The sequence below is a fragment of the Podarcis pityusensis genome (genome assembly GCF_964106645.2).
Source record: "Podarcis pityusensis genome assembly, chromosome: 8".
NCBI lineage: Eukaryota > Metazoa > Chordata > Lepidosauria > Squamata > Lacertidae > Podarcis > Podarcis pityusensis.
In genome coordinates this window covers 87,358,492-87,371,121 of record NC_138033.1, presented here as the reverse complement: position 1 = coordinate 87,371,121, position 12,630 = coordinate 87,358,492, and the positions used below count along the sequence as shown (strand labels likewise).

The 12,630-nt window shown below is 45.0% G+C and overlaps 1 long non-coding RNA gene across 1 annotated transcript; it reads right to left on the bottom strand.

Moving 5' to 3' along the window:
• Positions 1 to 7,000: 7,000 nt before the first annotated feature.
• Positions 7,001 to 11,515, bottom strand: LOC308482478. The gene is made up of 4 exons (XR_013989300.1): positions 11,329 to 11,515; positions 9,839 to 9,932; positions 8,074 to 8,185; positions 7,001 to 7,177 (listed from the first exon to the last, which is right to left on the bottom strand). It is a non-coding gene; the product is annotated as an uncharacterized lncRNA (long non-coding RNA).
• Between the last annotated feature and the right edge of the window lie 1,115 nt (positions 11,516 to 12,630).

Genomic DNA, 12,630 nt, shown 5'->3' with positions numbered 1-12,630 from the left:
GAATCTGCTGGAGATGTAGAAGAGAAATAAAAAGCTTCTGGAACACAACCCCCCCCCCCCATGACTATCACCAACAGAGGGCTGTGTGCATAAAGAAATAAACATGCAACCTAAATGGGGTCTATACAGAGATCTCTTGAGCTTTCAGGAAAATGCATGTAAGCTTAAAAAGTTCAACAAAATATGAAACTTAGTGAGCAACTAAGATGTTTCTATCTACAAAGAACTAGCTCAGATGTATAAGAATGTATCAAAGAAATGTTGCAAATGCAAGAACTGTGAGGGGTCATTTTATCACATGCGGTGGATCTGCAGGAAGACCAAGGCCTTTTGGGACATGATACAAAATTGGGGGGGGGGGGGATGAACTGACCTTTCCCAAGAGGCCAGAATTCTTAATAATAGGGATATTATTAAGGGATATTAGAAAGCAAAATTGCAAAGGGATATTAGAAAGCAAAATTGCAAAGAAAGCCTCAGCTGTATTTGTTTATGTATGGAACTACAGGGCAAGGATTCTCAAATCATCCTTCCCAATCTGTGTTGGTTCTCGCAGTGATGTAGGATTCTGGAAGCTCAGGGTTCAAAATCACACGGGGATAGCCCCACATAAGGAGAAAAGGCTCCCCATTGCAAAGGAGCCCAGCCCCAATGCATGGAGAGCAATGGGGCCAGTTATAGGGGTTGCATTTGTAGGACCAGGGACAGCTAGACTGTCTCTACTGCTATGGGCATAGCCAGGGGGGTGCTGGGGGAGCAGCTGCTCCCCAAACTTAACTAACCAATTACATCACAGATAACTCAGTTCTGCCCCCCCAATGAAAAGCCTGCCCTTTAATATAAATCCTGGCTAGGCCCCTGTCCACTGCACCCCTTGTATGGTGGGAATCGTGGAGGGATGGACATTGGCCCAAGTAGGGCTTGAAGAAAAAGGCAAGCTGGTCTTAAGCCAGGAATGAGAAGATCTGTGAGTTACAGTTCCCTCCTCCTTCAACTCTCAGCTTTCCACATTCCCACATCAGTAGTTTGGTGTGGATTTCTCCTACACATACACATCTTTGTATTGGGGTGTCCCCTAATATAGATTTTCCCTAAGACAATGCATTTTTGTAATTTTTCCCAGTAATGCATGAATATGCTGCCTTCTCTTTCTCTCTCTCATCTCCCTTTCACACACACATACGGTGTGTCTTGACAATGAGCAAATGGGCAGAAACAAACATAAACAGATAGACCATGTGTCAATAATGGAAGCACTTTGTCTTCACAATTCTGAATGCCTTTTTAGCTCCTCTCACCTGAAAGAAGTCTACCTTACGTAGGAGTGGCAGAAAAATGTGTTTCAATTTGCATTTACAGACAAACCTACCCAGTTCACACTTTATGAAACAATACACAAACCAAAAGGTAGCCAATGGCACTTCTCTGCACTTCTCCAAATTTTACTCCAAGTAGCTTGTACAAAACTGTCTATACTCAGGTAACTCATACTGGTTTGGGGGGGACTTCAAAGTCCATGCTGATGCCGCTCCCTCCTTACGGGCTCTGGACCTGGTGTCTTCCATGGCGACATTAGGTCTCTCCCAGTTTGTTTTGGGTCCCACACATCAAGCAGACCACACGCTGGAACTGATCTTTGGCACGGACATAGATGTGATCATGTCCTCCCCTGTGGAAATGCCATGGTCTGATCACTACACTCTGAAAGCCAAGATTGACTTCCCGCCCCCATCCCGCTTGGGTGGCAAATCTATTTGGGCTCACCCGCGAAAGCTGATGGATCCTGATGGATTTCATCAGGCCTTGCAGGACCCTGCTCCCCCTGGCGGCTCACTAGATAAGCTTGTTGAGAACTGGAATAACCGGCTCCTGGCAGCCATCGATGAGATCGCACCTAAGCGCCCTCTGCAACCCCGCCAAAACCGGGCCCCCTGGTTTACCGAGGAGCTTTGGAAAATGAAGCGGGACCTCAGACGGCTAGAGCGTGTATGGCGCTGTGCTCGCAACGGAGCCTCAAGAACATCTTATAGGACGCCTTTGAAAGCCTATGAGATGGCAGTGAAAGCTACAAAGAAGTTTTACTTCTCAGCTTCCATTGCATCCACTAGCTCTCACCCGGCACAACTTTTCAGAATAATTAGGTCTTTAACGTCCCCAGTGGGACAGCCAAATTTAAATATAAATTTGACCCATAGCTGTGAGGCATTTGCAAGCTTTTTTGCAGAGAAAGTCCTGCTGCTCTGCCATGACCTCCCTGCCAATTTGGATAGAGTAACAGAACTGGAGGCCCCTCGACTGTCCTCGGGTCCAGTATTGGACCATTTCGACCGGATATTCCCTGCCAATGTGGACAGATTCCTCCGAGCTGGAAGGCCCACCACTTGCCTCCTTGACCCGTGCCCGTCTTGGCTGATTAGAGCGTGCCCAGACGAGGTGCGGGTCTCCCTGGGTGAGATCATCAACTTGTCCCTTGGCACGGGGACATTCCCAGGGGAGCAGTGGTGTGTCCGGTCTTAAAGAAAACATCGTTAGATCCTTTAGATCTATCCACTTACCATCCAGTTTCGAATTTTTCGTACCTGGGTAAGGTAATTGAGAGAGTGGTTGCTGAACAGCTTGGCAAGTTTTTGGATGAAACATCAGCTCTGGATCCATTCCAGTCTGGCTTTCACCCTGGTTACGGGACCGAGGCGGCTTTGGTCGCCCTAACAGATGATCTCCATAGACAGCTTGACCAAGGCAGGTCAGGACTGCTGATTCTTTTAGACTTGTCAGCAGTCTTCGACATGGTTGATCACAATCTTTTGGACCACTGCCTTGCCGACATGGGGATTCAGGGCACAGTCAGGCAATGGCTGCGCTCCTTTATCTCAGGTCGGGGACAGAGGGTGGTGCTAGGGAAGGAGTTGTTGCCGTGGCACTCCTTGGTGTGTGGAGTCCCACAGGGCGCAATCCTTTCCCCAATGCTTTTCAATATCTTTATGCACCCCCTTGCCCAGATTGTCTGGAGTTTTGGGCTGTGTTGTCATCAATATGCTGATGACACCCAACTTTATCTGTTGATGGACGGCCGCCCTGACTTGGCTCCGGACACAATGATCAGATGCTTGGAAGCTGTGGCTGGATGGCTGTGTGGGACCTGGTTGAAGTTAAACCCTTGTGGGAGCTCAGCTTGTGCCAGTGCCTTCTGTCAAGAGTTTGGGTGTAACCTTCGATGCCTCCCTCTCCATGGAGGTACAGGTTGCAGCTACTGCAAAGGTGGCATTTTTCCATCTCCACCGCATCAAGCAGTTGGTCCCTTACCTTTCCCGCCCCGACCTGGCCACAATGATCCATGCAACGGTCACCTCCAGGCTTGACTACTGTAACTCGCTCTACGTGGGGCTGCCCTTGAAGTTGTCTCAGAAACCCCAGCAGGTGCAGAATGCTCCTTACGGGATCCTCGCCGCAGGACAACATTGCTTTTCCAGCTGCACTGGCTCCCGGTGGAGTACAGGGTCATGTTTACGGTGCTGGTTTTGACCTTTGAAGCCCTATGCAGCCTAGGGCCCTCATACCTACAGGACCGCCTCTCCCGGTATGCCCCGCAGAGGACCTTAAGGTCCATAAATAGCAACACCCTAGTGGTCCCGGGCCCTAAGGAAGTTAGATTAGCCTCAACCAGAGCCAGGGCCTTTTCAACACTGGCTCCGGCCTGGTGGAATGCTCTGTCTCATGAGACCAGGGCCCTGCGGGATCTGATTTCTTTCCACAGGGCCTGTAAGACAGAATTGTTCCACCTGGCCTTTGGCTTGGAATCAGCCTGATCCCCTCCCCCTCTTTCCTTTTCCTTCTGTGATGGAACCCCTATTTGGGGACTTCCCTGGCTTTTTTCTGGCCCACGTATGACCAGTCTGGATAGTTGGCCTTGGTGAAGATTTGACATTTTCTCCCCTCAAACAGGTTTTGATCTGGGCTTCCACTGAAATGAGGCTGCATTTTAAGTTGTATTTTAATCCTGTTTTTAAGTTGTATTTTAATCAATTGTTTTTATACCTGATGTTAGCCGCCCTGAGCCCGGTCTTGGCTGGCGAGGGCGGGGTATAAATAAATTGTTGTTGTTGTTGTTGTTGTTGTTGTTGTTGTTGTTGTTGTTGTTATACTGAAACTAGAATACAAAGATGCATTATATAAAGGAAAGTCACTTTGGAAACATGAGTATAATGCATAAAATGTGTAAAATTACATAGAAAGATGTATATTAGGAGGAAGTTGCAGTTAAATGCTGCTGAATTTTTCATGGTGACTTTTTTAAATGTTTCACAAACTGGTGTGGAAATGTATAGAACTCAGAAGTAGAAAAATGAGAAACTGAAAGAAACAAAAAAAATGACAGATTTCCCCACTCCTTTTCAAAATTTGGAATAAATCCAGATTAAACAAACAGGGTGGGCTCCAATACAAGGACTGGTTTAGAGTTATTAATTTCAGTGGGTCTACCCTGAGTAGGATTTAGTTGCATACAACCCACAGTTGGTTATAGTGGAATGCAAAAGCTTTGTGCTTACCATCTTGCTTCTCAGTGTGCTGCTACTGGAGGCAGAAATGGGTCTAGTAGCAACTGGAGGCCCCTTTACTTAAGTCTCCAGGAAACCCACTACCCACCTTTAGACAAAGGAGAAGGAGGAGAGACAAACCCAGAGAGAAAGCCTCCTTGGCACCAGAGGTTTTGGGCAAAATTAATGTGAGCACAAATGTTTGCCAGGAAGAAAACATTGACTTCTGATTCAAATTGTCCTTCTTTTGCACTGAAGATAAGTGGAGAACCCAGAAGGGTCTTATCAGCCTTTTAAAGCAGGGGTAGGCAACCTAAGGCCTGGGGGCCAGATGCGGCCCAATCACCTTCTAAATCTGGCCCACGGACAGTCCGGGAATCAGTGTGTTTTTCCATGGGTAGAATGTGTCCTTTTATTTAAAATGCATCTCTGGGTTATTTGTGGGGCATAGGAATTTGTTCATTCCCCTCCCCCCAAATATAGTCTGGCCCATCACATGGTCTGAGGGACGGTGGACCAGCCCACGGCTGAAAAAAGTTGCTGACCCCTGTTTTAAAGCTTTGAAGATGTTGTTTAATAGGAACACACTGAAAACAGAATGGGAACATCTCGTAAAACACAAGTGGAGCAGCGAAAATTGTGTGAGGCTTGGCACCAAAAGATTTGTAGTGGAAAAGACTTTTGGTGGAAAATCCCTGTCCATTGATGAAAAGGGCCTGAAAGAGAGCACCATTTATCCCAAGAAGAGTCAGAACCTGCCTGACAGATTGGCATGTAGTACAATACCACCCCATCTTTTCAGAGGACATAACTGAGTCCAGTTTAACTCTCCCACTTCAGGACAATCCTTCAAAAGCATCCTACTTCCTTCACTCCCTGTCCCCCTCTGACTTTTGCTACTGGAAGTAACTGACCATTGGGTTGTGACTGGGTAATGGGAGAGTGTTAACTCTTTTATAGCCACAATCACATTAAAATACGTTCTATGTCCTTACCAATTGGGTCTTAGATGGATGCTCATTGAGTAGCTCAACAAGCTACTTTCATGCCTCTAGCATAGACATGTCACACCTGAGAGAAGGTGTCTGCTTAATACAGGGGTTGTGGGAGTGCATTTATCAGCCTGGATGACCACATCCCAAGCTTCAAATGGCAGAGATGGATAGGGCTAGAGGCAAATGAGTCTTACTTTTGTACAGGAGGCTACATTCCAGCCACGAAGAAGTCAGATGTTTCTGTACCCACCTCTCCAACAGGCAAATGGGAAACTTCACCAGAGCTCAAGGAAAACATTCCAGTCAAATCCAAGCACTCAAGGAAAGAACAGAGCAGCACCCATGAAGGGCATGACCCGGAGAAAGGCTTGCCTGAGGGCCGGAGAGAAAGGACTGGAGGGCCACTTTGGGCCTGTGAGCCTGGGGCTCCCTTCCCTTAGCTCAGTAGTTCTTGAACTTTTTTTTCTGGCCACACTTTCAGAATAAAAATTTGCTTGTGCCACACCAATTTTTTAATTGAGAAGAAATGTATGGGGAAACAAAAAGAAGCAACTCCTAGCAGTGCTTGATTTATAGCACAGAATGTATCTACTTTTTAATATTATCATGGGGCATCTGGAAAGTATAAAACAATGCAGCTACAAAAGAACATGGATCATTCCCAAAATAATTATATATGAGCCTCGTACCTTAAGTATGTGTTCAAACTCAATGAGATTTGTGAGCTTGCTTTTGCCAGATAATCTCATTTATATTGGGTCTATTTTGAGGCAAACAAACACTCATCTCCTCATCAACACAAAGAAGCCTTACTGTTTTCTGATTTTTCATATTTGTCAGAGTTGAAAATCCCTGTTCACAACATTATGTCATGGAGAACTGTAGAAGAATAGCCAATGCTTTTGAAGAGAGGAATGGATACTGCTTCTGGTTGTATATCCAAAACATTTTTGTGATACTATGCTATACTACACTGAAATGTTTAAATGCTATATTGATTTCCCTTGAATCTTCCTGTCACACTTGCCTTCCTGTCACGACTGCCCTGGCTTAATGCACAAAGATATCCCTAATTGTAGAAGGAGTTTAAACTTGCAAGCAGTCTGTTTATGGCACAACTTGTGCATAATTATTTGCTAATGGTTCCCAGGCTTAAATATTCCTATTCCATTTGTGTTGGTGATATTTGTGGTCGCAATGATATCAGGTGATTAACAGGAGAATGTGTCCTCACTTTCAAAGTTGCCCACAGTGGAGGTGGGCAGATAACCTTCTGGCTTTTAATTTAAAACTTGTGCAATTGGCTACAGCAAGATTAGTTGCTGGGGCAGTGGTCTGCAGTGCATGTTTATGGTCCCACCTCAGGTTGCAAAATGGCCTGGCCTGGCCCTGAGACCTCTCCCCACTCCACACAGTGAAAATAAAGACATTAGTTTGTTGGCTGCTGAAAGGAAGAAGTCAGAGACTGAGAGCTGTGCAATCACTCAGTTTATTCATGTCCTCATGTAAACATGACAAGAAGACAGGCTGGGTTTTTAAGGTACATCACATGGTTTTGAGGGGTCATTAATTTTATGAGACTTGTATGTACACGTTTCTTTATCAAGATACGAAGTGCATCCTTCTAAGTGAGCAATGGCACCATATCTAAAAAACAAAAACATGTTTAAACATAAGTTCCGTCTTTACTTCCCGCAGTCTTTTGAGCTCTCATTTTTCCTAGGAGCCAAGATTTAGTAAAAATTCTCTTATGTTTAAGGTTGTTATAAAATTACACCCCACCCAATACAGAATATAAAAATTTTTGTTCAATGTTAATTTAATGAATCTGGGGTTAATTTAAACTTTTATTATTTTATGATTGTTTTTAAATGGGATGCTTCCCTGAGTGTTGTGATAACAGGGGAAGAGCGGCAATATATTTTCTTAAACAAAATAAATGATATGTTGTAGCTAAATTCACCAGCACTCCTAAACTCATTATTATGCTTTAATGCTGGCATGTGATGCAATCCCCCCTCCATTTTGTAGTACAATGACCTTGAGGTTTAATTGTGCGCTAACTGAAGTTCTGTAGAAACATCACCAATAAAGATGAAGCAGAAAAATAAACCTTGCTAAGTGCCTCTCTAAATCGACCCCTTTTGATAGATGGTGACTTAAAAGAAGCTGACTTAAATACAGCTTAACTTTTGAATGTTTATTGCAAGTTAATATCCCAGTATGGAATGCAGCTCTGTCTTTGAAAACACAAAAGGCTGCCTGCCTGTGGAGTCACACCATTATCCCATCTCAACCCTGCTTGCTCCAGCAATTAGCCCTCTTAATCCTAAGAGGAAAACCTTACACTGGTAACAACGGAAGCCTTATTCCCAAGGCTGATTGCTGCATGGCGGAGGGGGTGGTGTGTTAGGAAGGTCACAACCGAGAGGGTTGTGTGGTACCCTCCTCCCAAATCTCTGCCACACGGCAATTGGGGTTGGGTGGGGTTTTTTTGGAAACCCACTGGCTGAGAGATCAATAATTTGGAAGCTCATGCCTACCTGGAACAGCAGCTCATGGTGCCATTATTACACTCGCAACTCATGCACTCAGATGTATTCCATGCTGACCCAGATGGATGCTTGCTTGCATCATAAGAATCAGTACATTCACCTGGAACCAATTCCTCTGCATTAGTGTCAAGCCTCCAAGTGTCAGTGAAATTATAGGTGTATCTGGGGAAACCGCCATTCGTCACAATGATCACTACAATCAAGTTGTAGTTGCCAGATTGTTCGTTTTTCTGATACGGCTCCTCTTCGTTTGATAGTAACCTGATATACAGAGGTATAGCAGATAAACCACCTTTATTTCTCTAGCAAAGACTCCTCAAAAGTGATACAATTGATATAATCTTGTTGACATAATTTGGATAAATCAGTAATGTCAGAGGGAGCTTCCAACTGTCACATTAAGGTGGGATTCAGTCACATGCCGACAAGATCAGGTTGCACAATTAAAGTTGATTTGGAGGTTTTCCACAACAAGCCTACCTCCTCAAAAGACTGGACTATCTGAGAGAAGGAAAGTGATGGGGAAATGTACTGGGTTGTGTGGGATAGTAACACTTGCTTTGATGCAACATCATCTAATCTCCCATAAACAAATAAGAATGAATGGTCATTAAACAGCCAGCATTGCCTAATCTCCCTGCAAACAAATAAGCTAGAACTGCTGCTCAGAGCTCTTTTCCTGGCATAGAAGGCTGGAAAGGACTGCTTACCTGATTCACCAGGAGTGGCAATTGCGGTCCAGTGTGGCCGGGGGGGTGGGATGTCCCGTGCTGCTGCTGAGTGACATCAGCTCCTCTGTTGGTTGCGGTGGTGGTCAGAAGTCACCCATGAAATCCAAACATGAAGTGGCCTATCACTTCCCGGCAAGGGGGAGGGTAAAAGCTGGCTGTACTTTTCCCTAGCAGTGCAGTCCCCACCTTCCCTCCCTTGTGTGCCCTGCTCAAAAGTGAGCGGGCAGAGCCTATTCTTTGACTTTTCTGTGATATATCTGGTTGCCATAGTCGGGACCAGGCTGATATATATTTTGCTTTCTCTGGGAGTCTCTGAGTAGTTATATCAGAAAGTTTTTCATATGGCATTTTCCACACATGAACAAAATGCAGAGGAAATGGGTGAGGCAGCAGCTGCCCTTTGAATTGGTCCCGAACGCCTCCACTGTCCTGGGAGCTCTAGCACACAAGGAGCCCATTTTGCTGGCAGTTCCCCAGTTTAAGGGAGTTGCATTCCTAGCCTTGCTGGAGAGACTTTGATGGCTGGAGGTGGAGACAGCTGGAGGTGCAGCCTCAGTCTGTGTCCGCTTGCTGCCACAGCTCCATATGGAGAGATCTAGAAGGCTTCCCGCTCCACTTGACTGGAGCTTAATTTCAGCTTTGTCTTGCTGGAAGATGACCTTGTTTTGCTTGCCTCACCTGGCTGAAATGCCACGCTACCCTTGCTGGAACCTGAATTCATAATTAGCCCACCTTGCTCAGCTGAAACCCCAACTGGGTGAGATCTGCATTAAAAGCAGATACTTCAAGTGGTCAAGGTACACATAGAGCCACACCCTGCATTTAAAGCTAGTGACACCCCAGCCATGGGAACTGTAAATCCTAGCAAGCTTAACAAACTACAGTTCCCATTATTCCTTGGGGGAAGCTAAGTCCCTGAATATGTTTTATACATATGGTGTGGATCCACCTGTACCAGGAGCACCTTGTTCCTTATGGAACAATCCTTCTGCCCAAACTAAAAGAGTGTTTGAAAATATTACCATCTTTATTGTCCTCGGTAAAGGAATTATGGATGCAATGTTCATGGCACAAGTCCAGAAAGATGAACAAAATAGACAGGTGGAAGATCACTTTCTGAAACAGAAGCAAAGGGTTTTTTAAAAAAATCGAGAGAAGTGTCTACATAAAATTCTGGATCTATCAGGAAAACCACATGATCACTTACATGCCCAAGTTGTTGTTTTTTTAAATGAAAACATAAAGAAGGGCCAATCACTGAATGAGCAATGTCAGAAATAACTTCAGTTTATATACCTGCTTTTGTAATCAGGGAAAGTACTGCAGCAAAGGCAACACTATTTCCTTCCCTCCAGATCAGATAAACACCGAAGCTCTCTTAAGAACATCTGAGCGTCAGAAGAGCCTGCTGGGTCAGGCCAATGGCCCACCTGGTCCAGCATCCTGGCTGTGCCCACGATTATTGGCGAGATGTAGTAAGAAGTAATAATCAGACAGAAAACAGAATAGGCAGAAGCAGGCATGTATTAGAAGGACTAAGCATCATAATGAAGGGACACGGGTGGCGCTGTGGGTTAAACCACAGAGCCTAGGACTTGCCGATCAGAAGGTTGGCGGTTCGAATCCTCGCGACGGGGTGAGCTCCCGTGGCTCAGTCCCTTCTCCTGCTAACCTAGCAGTTCAAAAGCACGTCAAAGTGCAAGTAGATAAATAGGTACTGCTCCGGCGGGAAGGTAAACGGCGTTTCCGTGCGCTGCTCTGGTTCGCCAGAAGCGGTTTAGTCATGCTGGCCACATGAACCGGAAGCTGTACGCCGGCTCCCTCGGCCAATAAAGTAAGATAAGCACCGCAACCCCAGAGTCTACCACAACTGGACCTAATGGTTAGGGGTCCCTTTACCTTTACCAAAGCATCATAATGGACTAAATGCAGATGGGGCCATCTGGCTGAGAACATGGGACACCACTGTTAAAACATCTGCACTGGCTGCCCATCCACTTAATTTACAACGCTCTGAACAACTGAGGTGTCCAGGGTCACTCAGGGACCCCTTCTGGCCCAGCTCAATCCCTGAGATCAGCTGCAGGGTGGATAAGGCTCATTTGACAACAGCAAGAAACTGAGCATTTAGTGTCATAAGTCCAGTATTGTGGGATACTCTGCCAACAGAGATTCAGCAGGTGCCTTCTGTTTCAGACTTCAGATGCTTCCTGAAAATTTTCTATTCCATCAGTCTTATTAAAAACACACCTTTCCATAATAGTTTTCTTATTTTAATATTTTAATGTTTTTATTGTATGTTTTTGAACATAATTGTTATATACTGCTATTCATACAAAAGTATCAGAGCAGTTTACAAGTATTTGATGTACTGCATCAAAATTCTGAATGCCTTTGCAGCTCCCCTGCCTTGAAATAAATCCACTTTAGGGTGGCCTTTGCACAGTTTTACCTAGTCCAGATTCAGCAAACCATTGGATATAGTTTAGTGCAAAAGCATTGTGCTGCTTACCATCTTGGTCTTTCCATATGCTGCTGGCAAAGTCTCCTTACGGGGCCTGGTTCTGGTAGCAGTGGAGAGCAAGAGCGTGTCCCTCGCTTAAGCCTGCAGGGAATCCACTGCCTACATTTATACGAAGGAGAAGGTGGAGAGGCAAAGCTGAGGGGAAAGTCTCCCTTGACCTGGTGTTCGTGGTGTACTATTGTGCCCACATCATGTTTGTTTTGAAGAAAACATTTGCTTCTGTCTCAGCTGGGCCTTTTTTCTCTTTGCACGGAGAACACTAGAGTAGGTGGCAGAGTATTATCAGCTAAATTGTCTTCAGATCTGTTTCTTGGTAAGAACATGCAGAAACCAGAACAGGAACAGCTTGTAAAACATCATTGGCAAAGTGAAGCCTGCATGAAGTTTAGCGCCAGATATTCACAACAACAGGCTGTGGAAAGAGAGGGCTGCCCACTGAGGAGAGGGGCCTGAAATGGGGTGTCATTTGAGGGGGAGATGGCTTGGGGACAATAACTTACCTGACAACGAGGGCTGTAGAGTTGGGATAGGGTGGGAATAAGCAGGGCATGATGAAATGGATGTAAGCAACCATGCTTTTCAGGCAGACAGAATTTGCCCAACTTTGAGAACTGCAAATAGCAGTTCTTTTAGCTGGATTGGGTCAGGGCAGAGTCACAGAATTTGGGCTGAGAGGAAGATGACTAGTGAATTTATACCAGGTCAGGCTTTGAAGCCAGGCAGTTTCAAAGCGGGAATTGTTGATGCTTTGTGGAACACCCTCCTAATGAGATCCACCTGGCATTTTTGTTGACACCTTTTCCGGGTGTGGTAAAGAATTATATCCCCCCCGCCAAAATATTGGGAAATACTAGAAAAAGATGGAGACAACTGGAAATTGCAGAGTTTGGAGAAAATGAAGGATAAAGTGCGAGACTGGTTACATTACGCTCAGATTAAAGAAGTTTTTAAAAATGATAAGAAACTAGGGTTCCAGGTGGAGAAATCGAAACTAGAAACAGAACTGTTAGAACCAAAGACTAAGGTACTTTCAAGGATGTATAACTTGCTGTTAAAATGGAATACACAAGATGAAATGGTTAAATCGGCTATGATAAGGTGGGTGCAGGACATTGGGTATAATATCATGTTTGAGGACTGGGAAAGGTTGTGGAGTACTGGGTTGAAATTTACTGCATGCAATGCTTTGAAAGAAAATGTAATGAAAATGATATATAGATGGTATATGACCCCAGTCAAACTTGCAAAAATATACCACCTGTCTGATAATAAGTGTTGGAAATGTAAAGA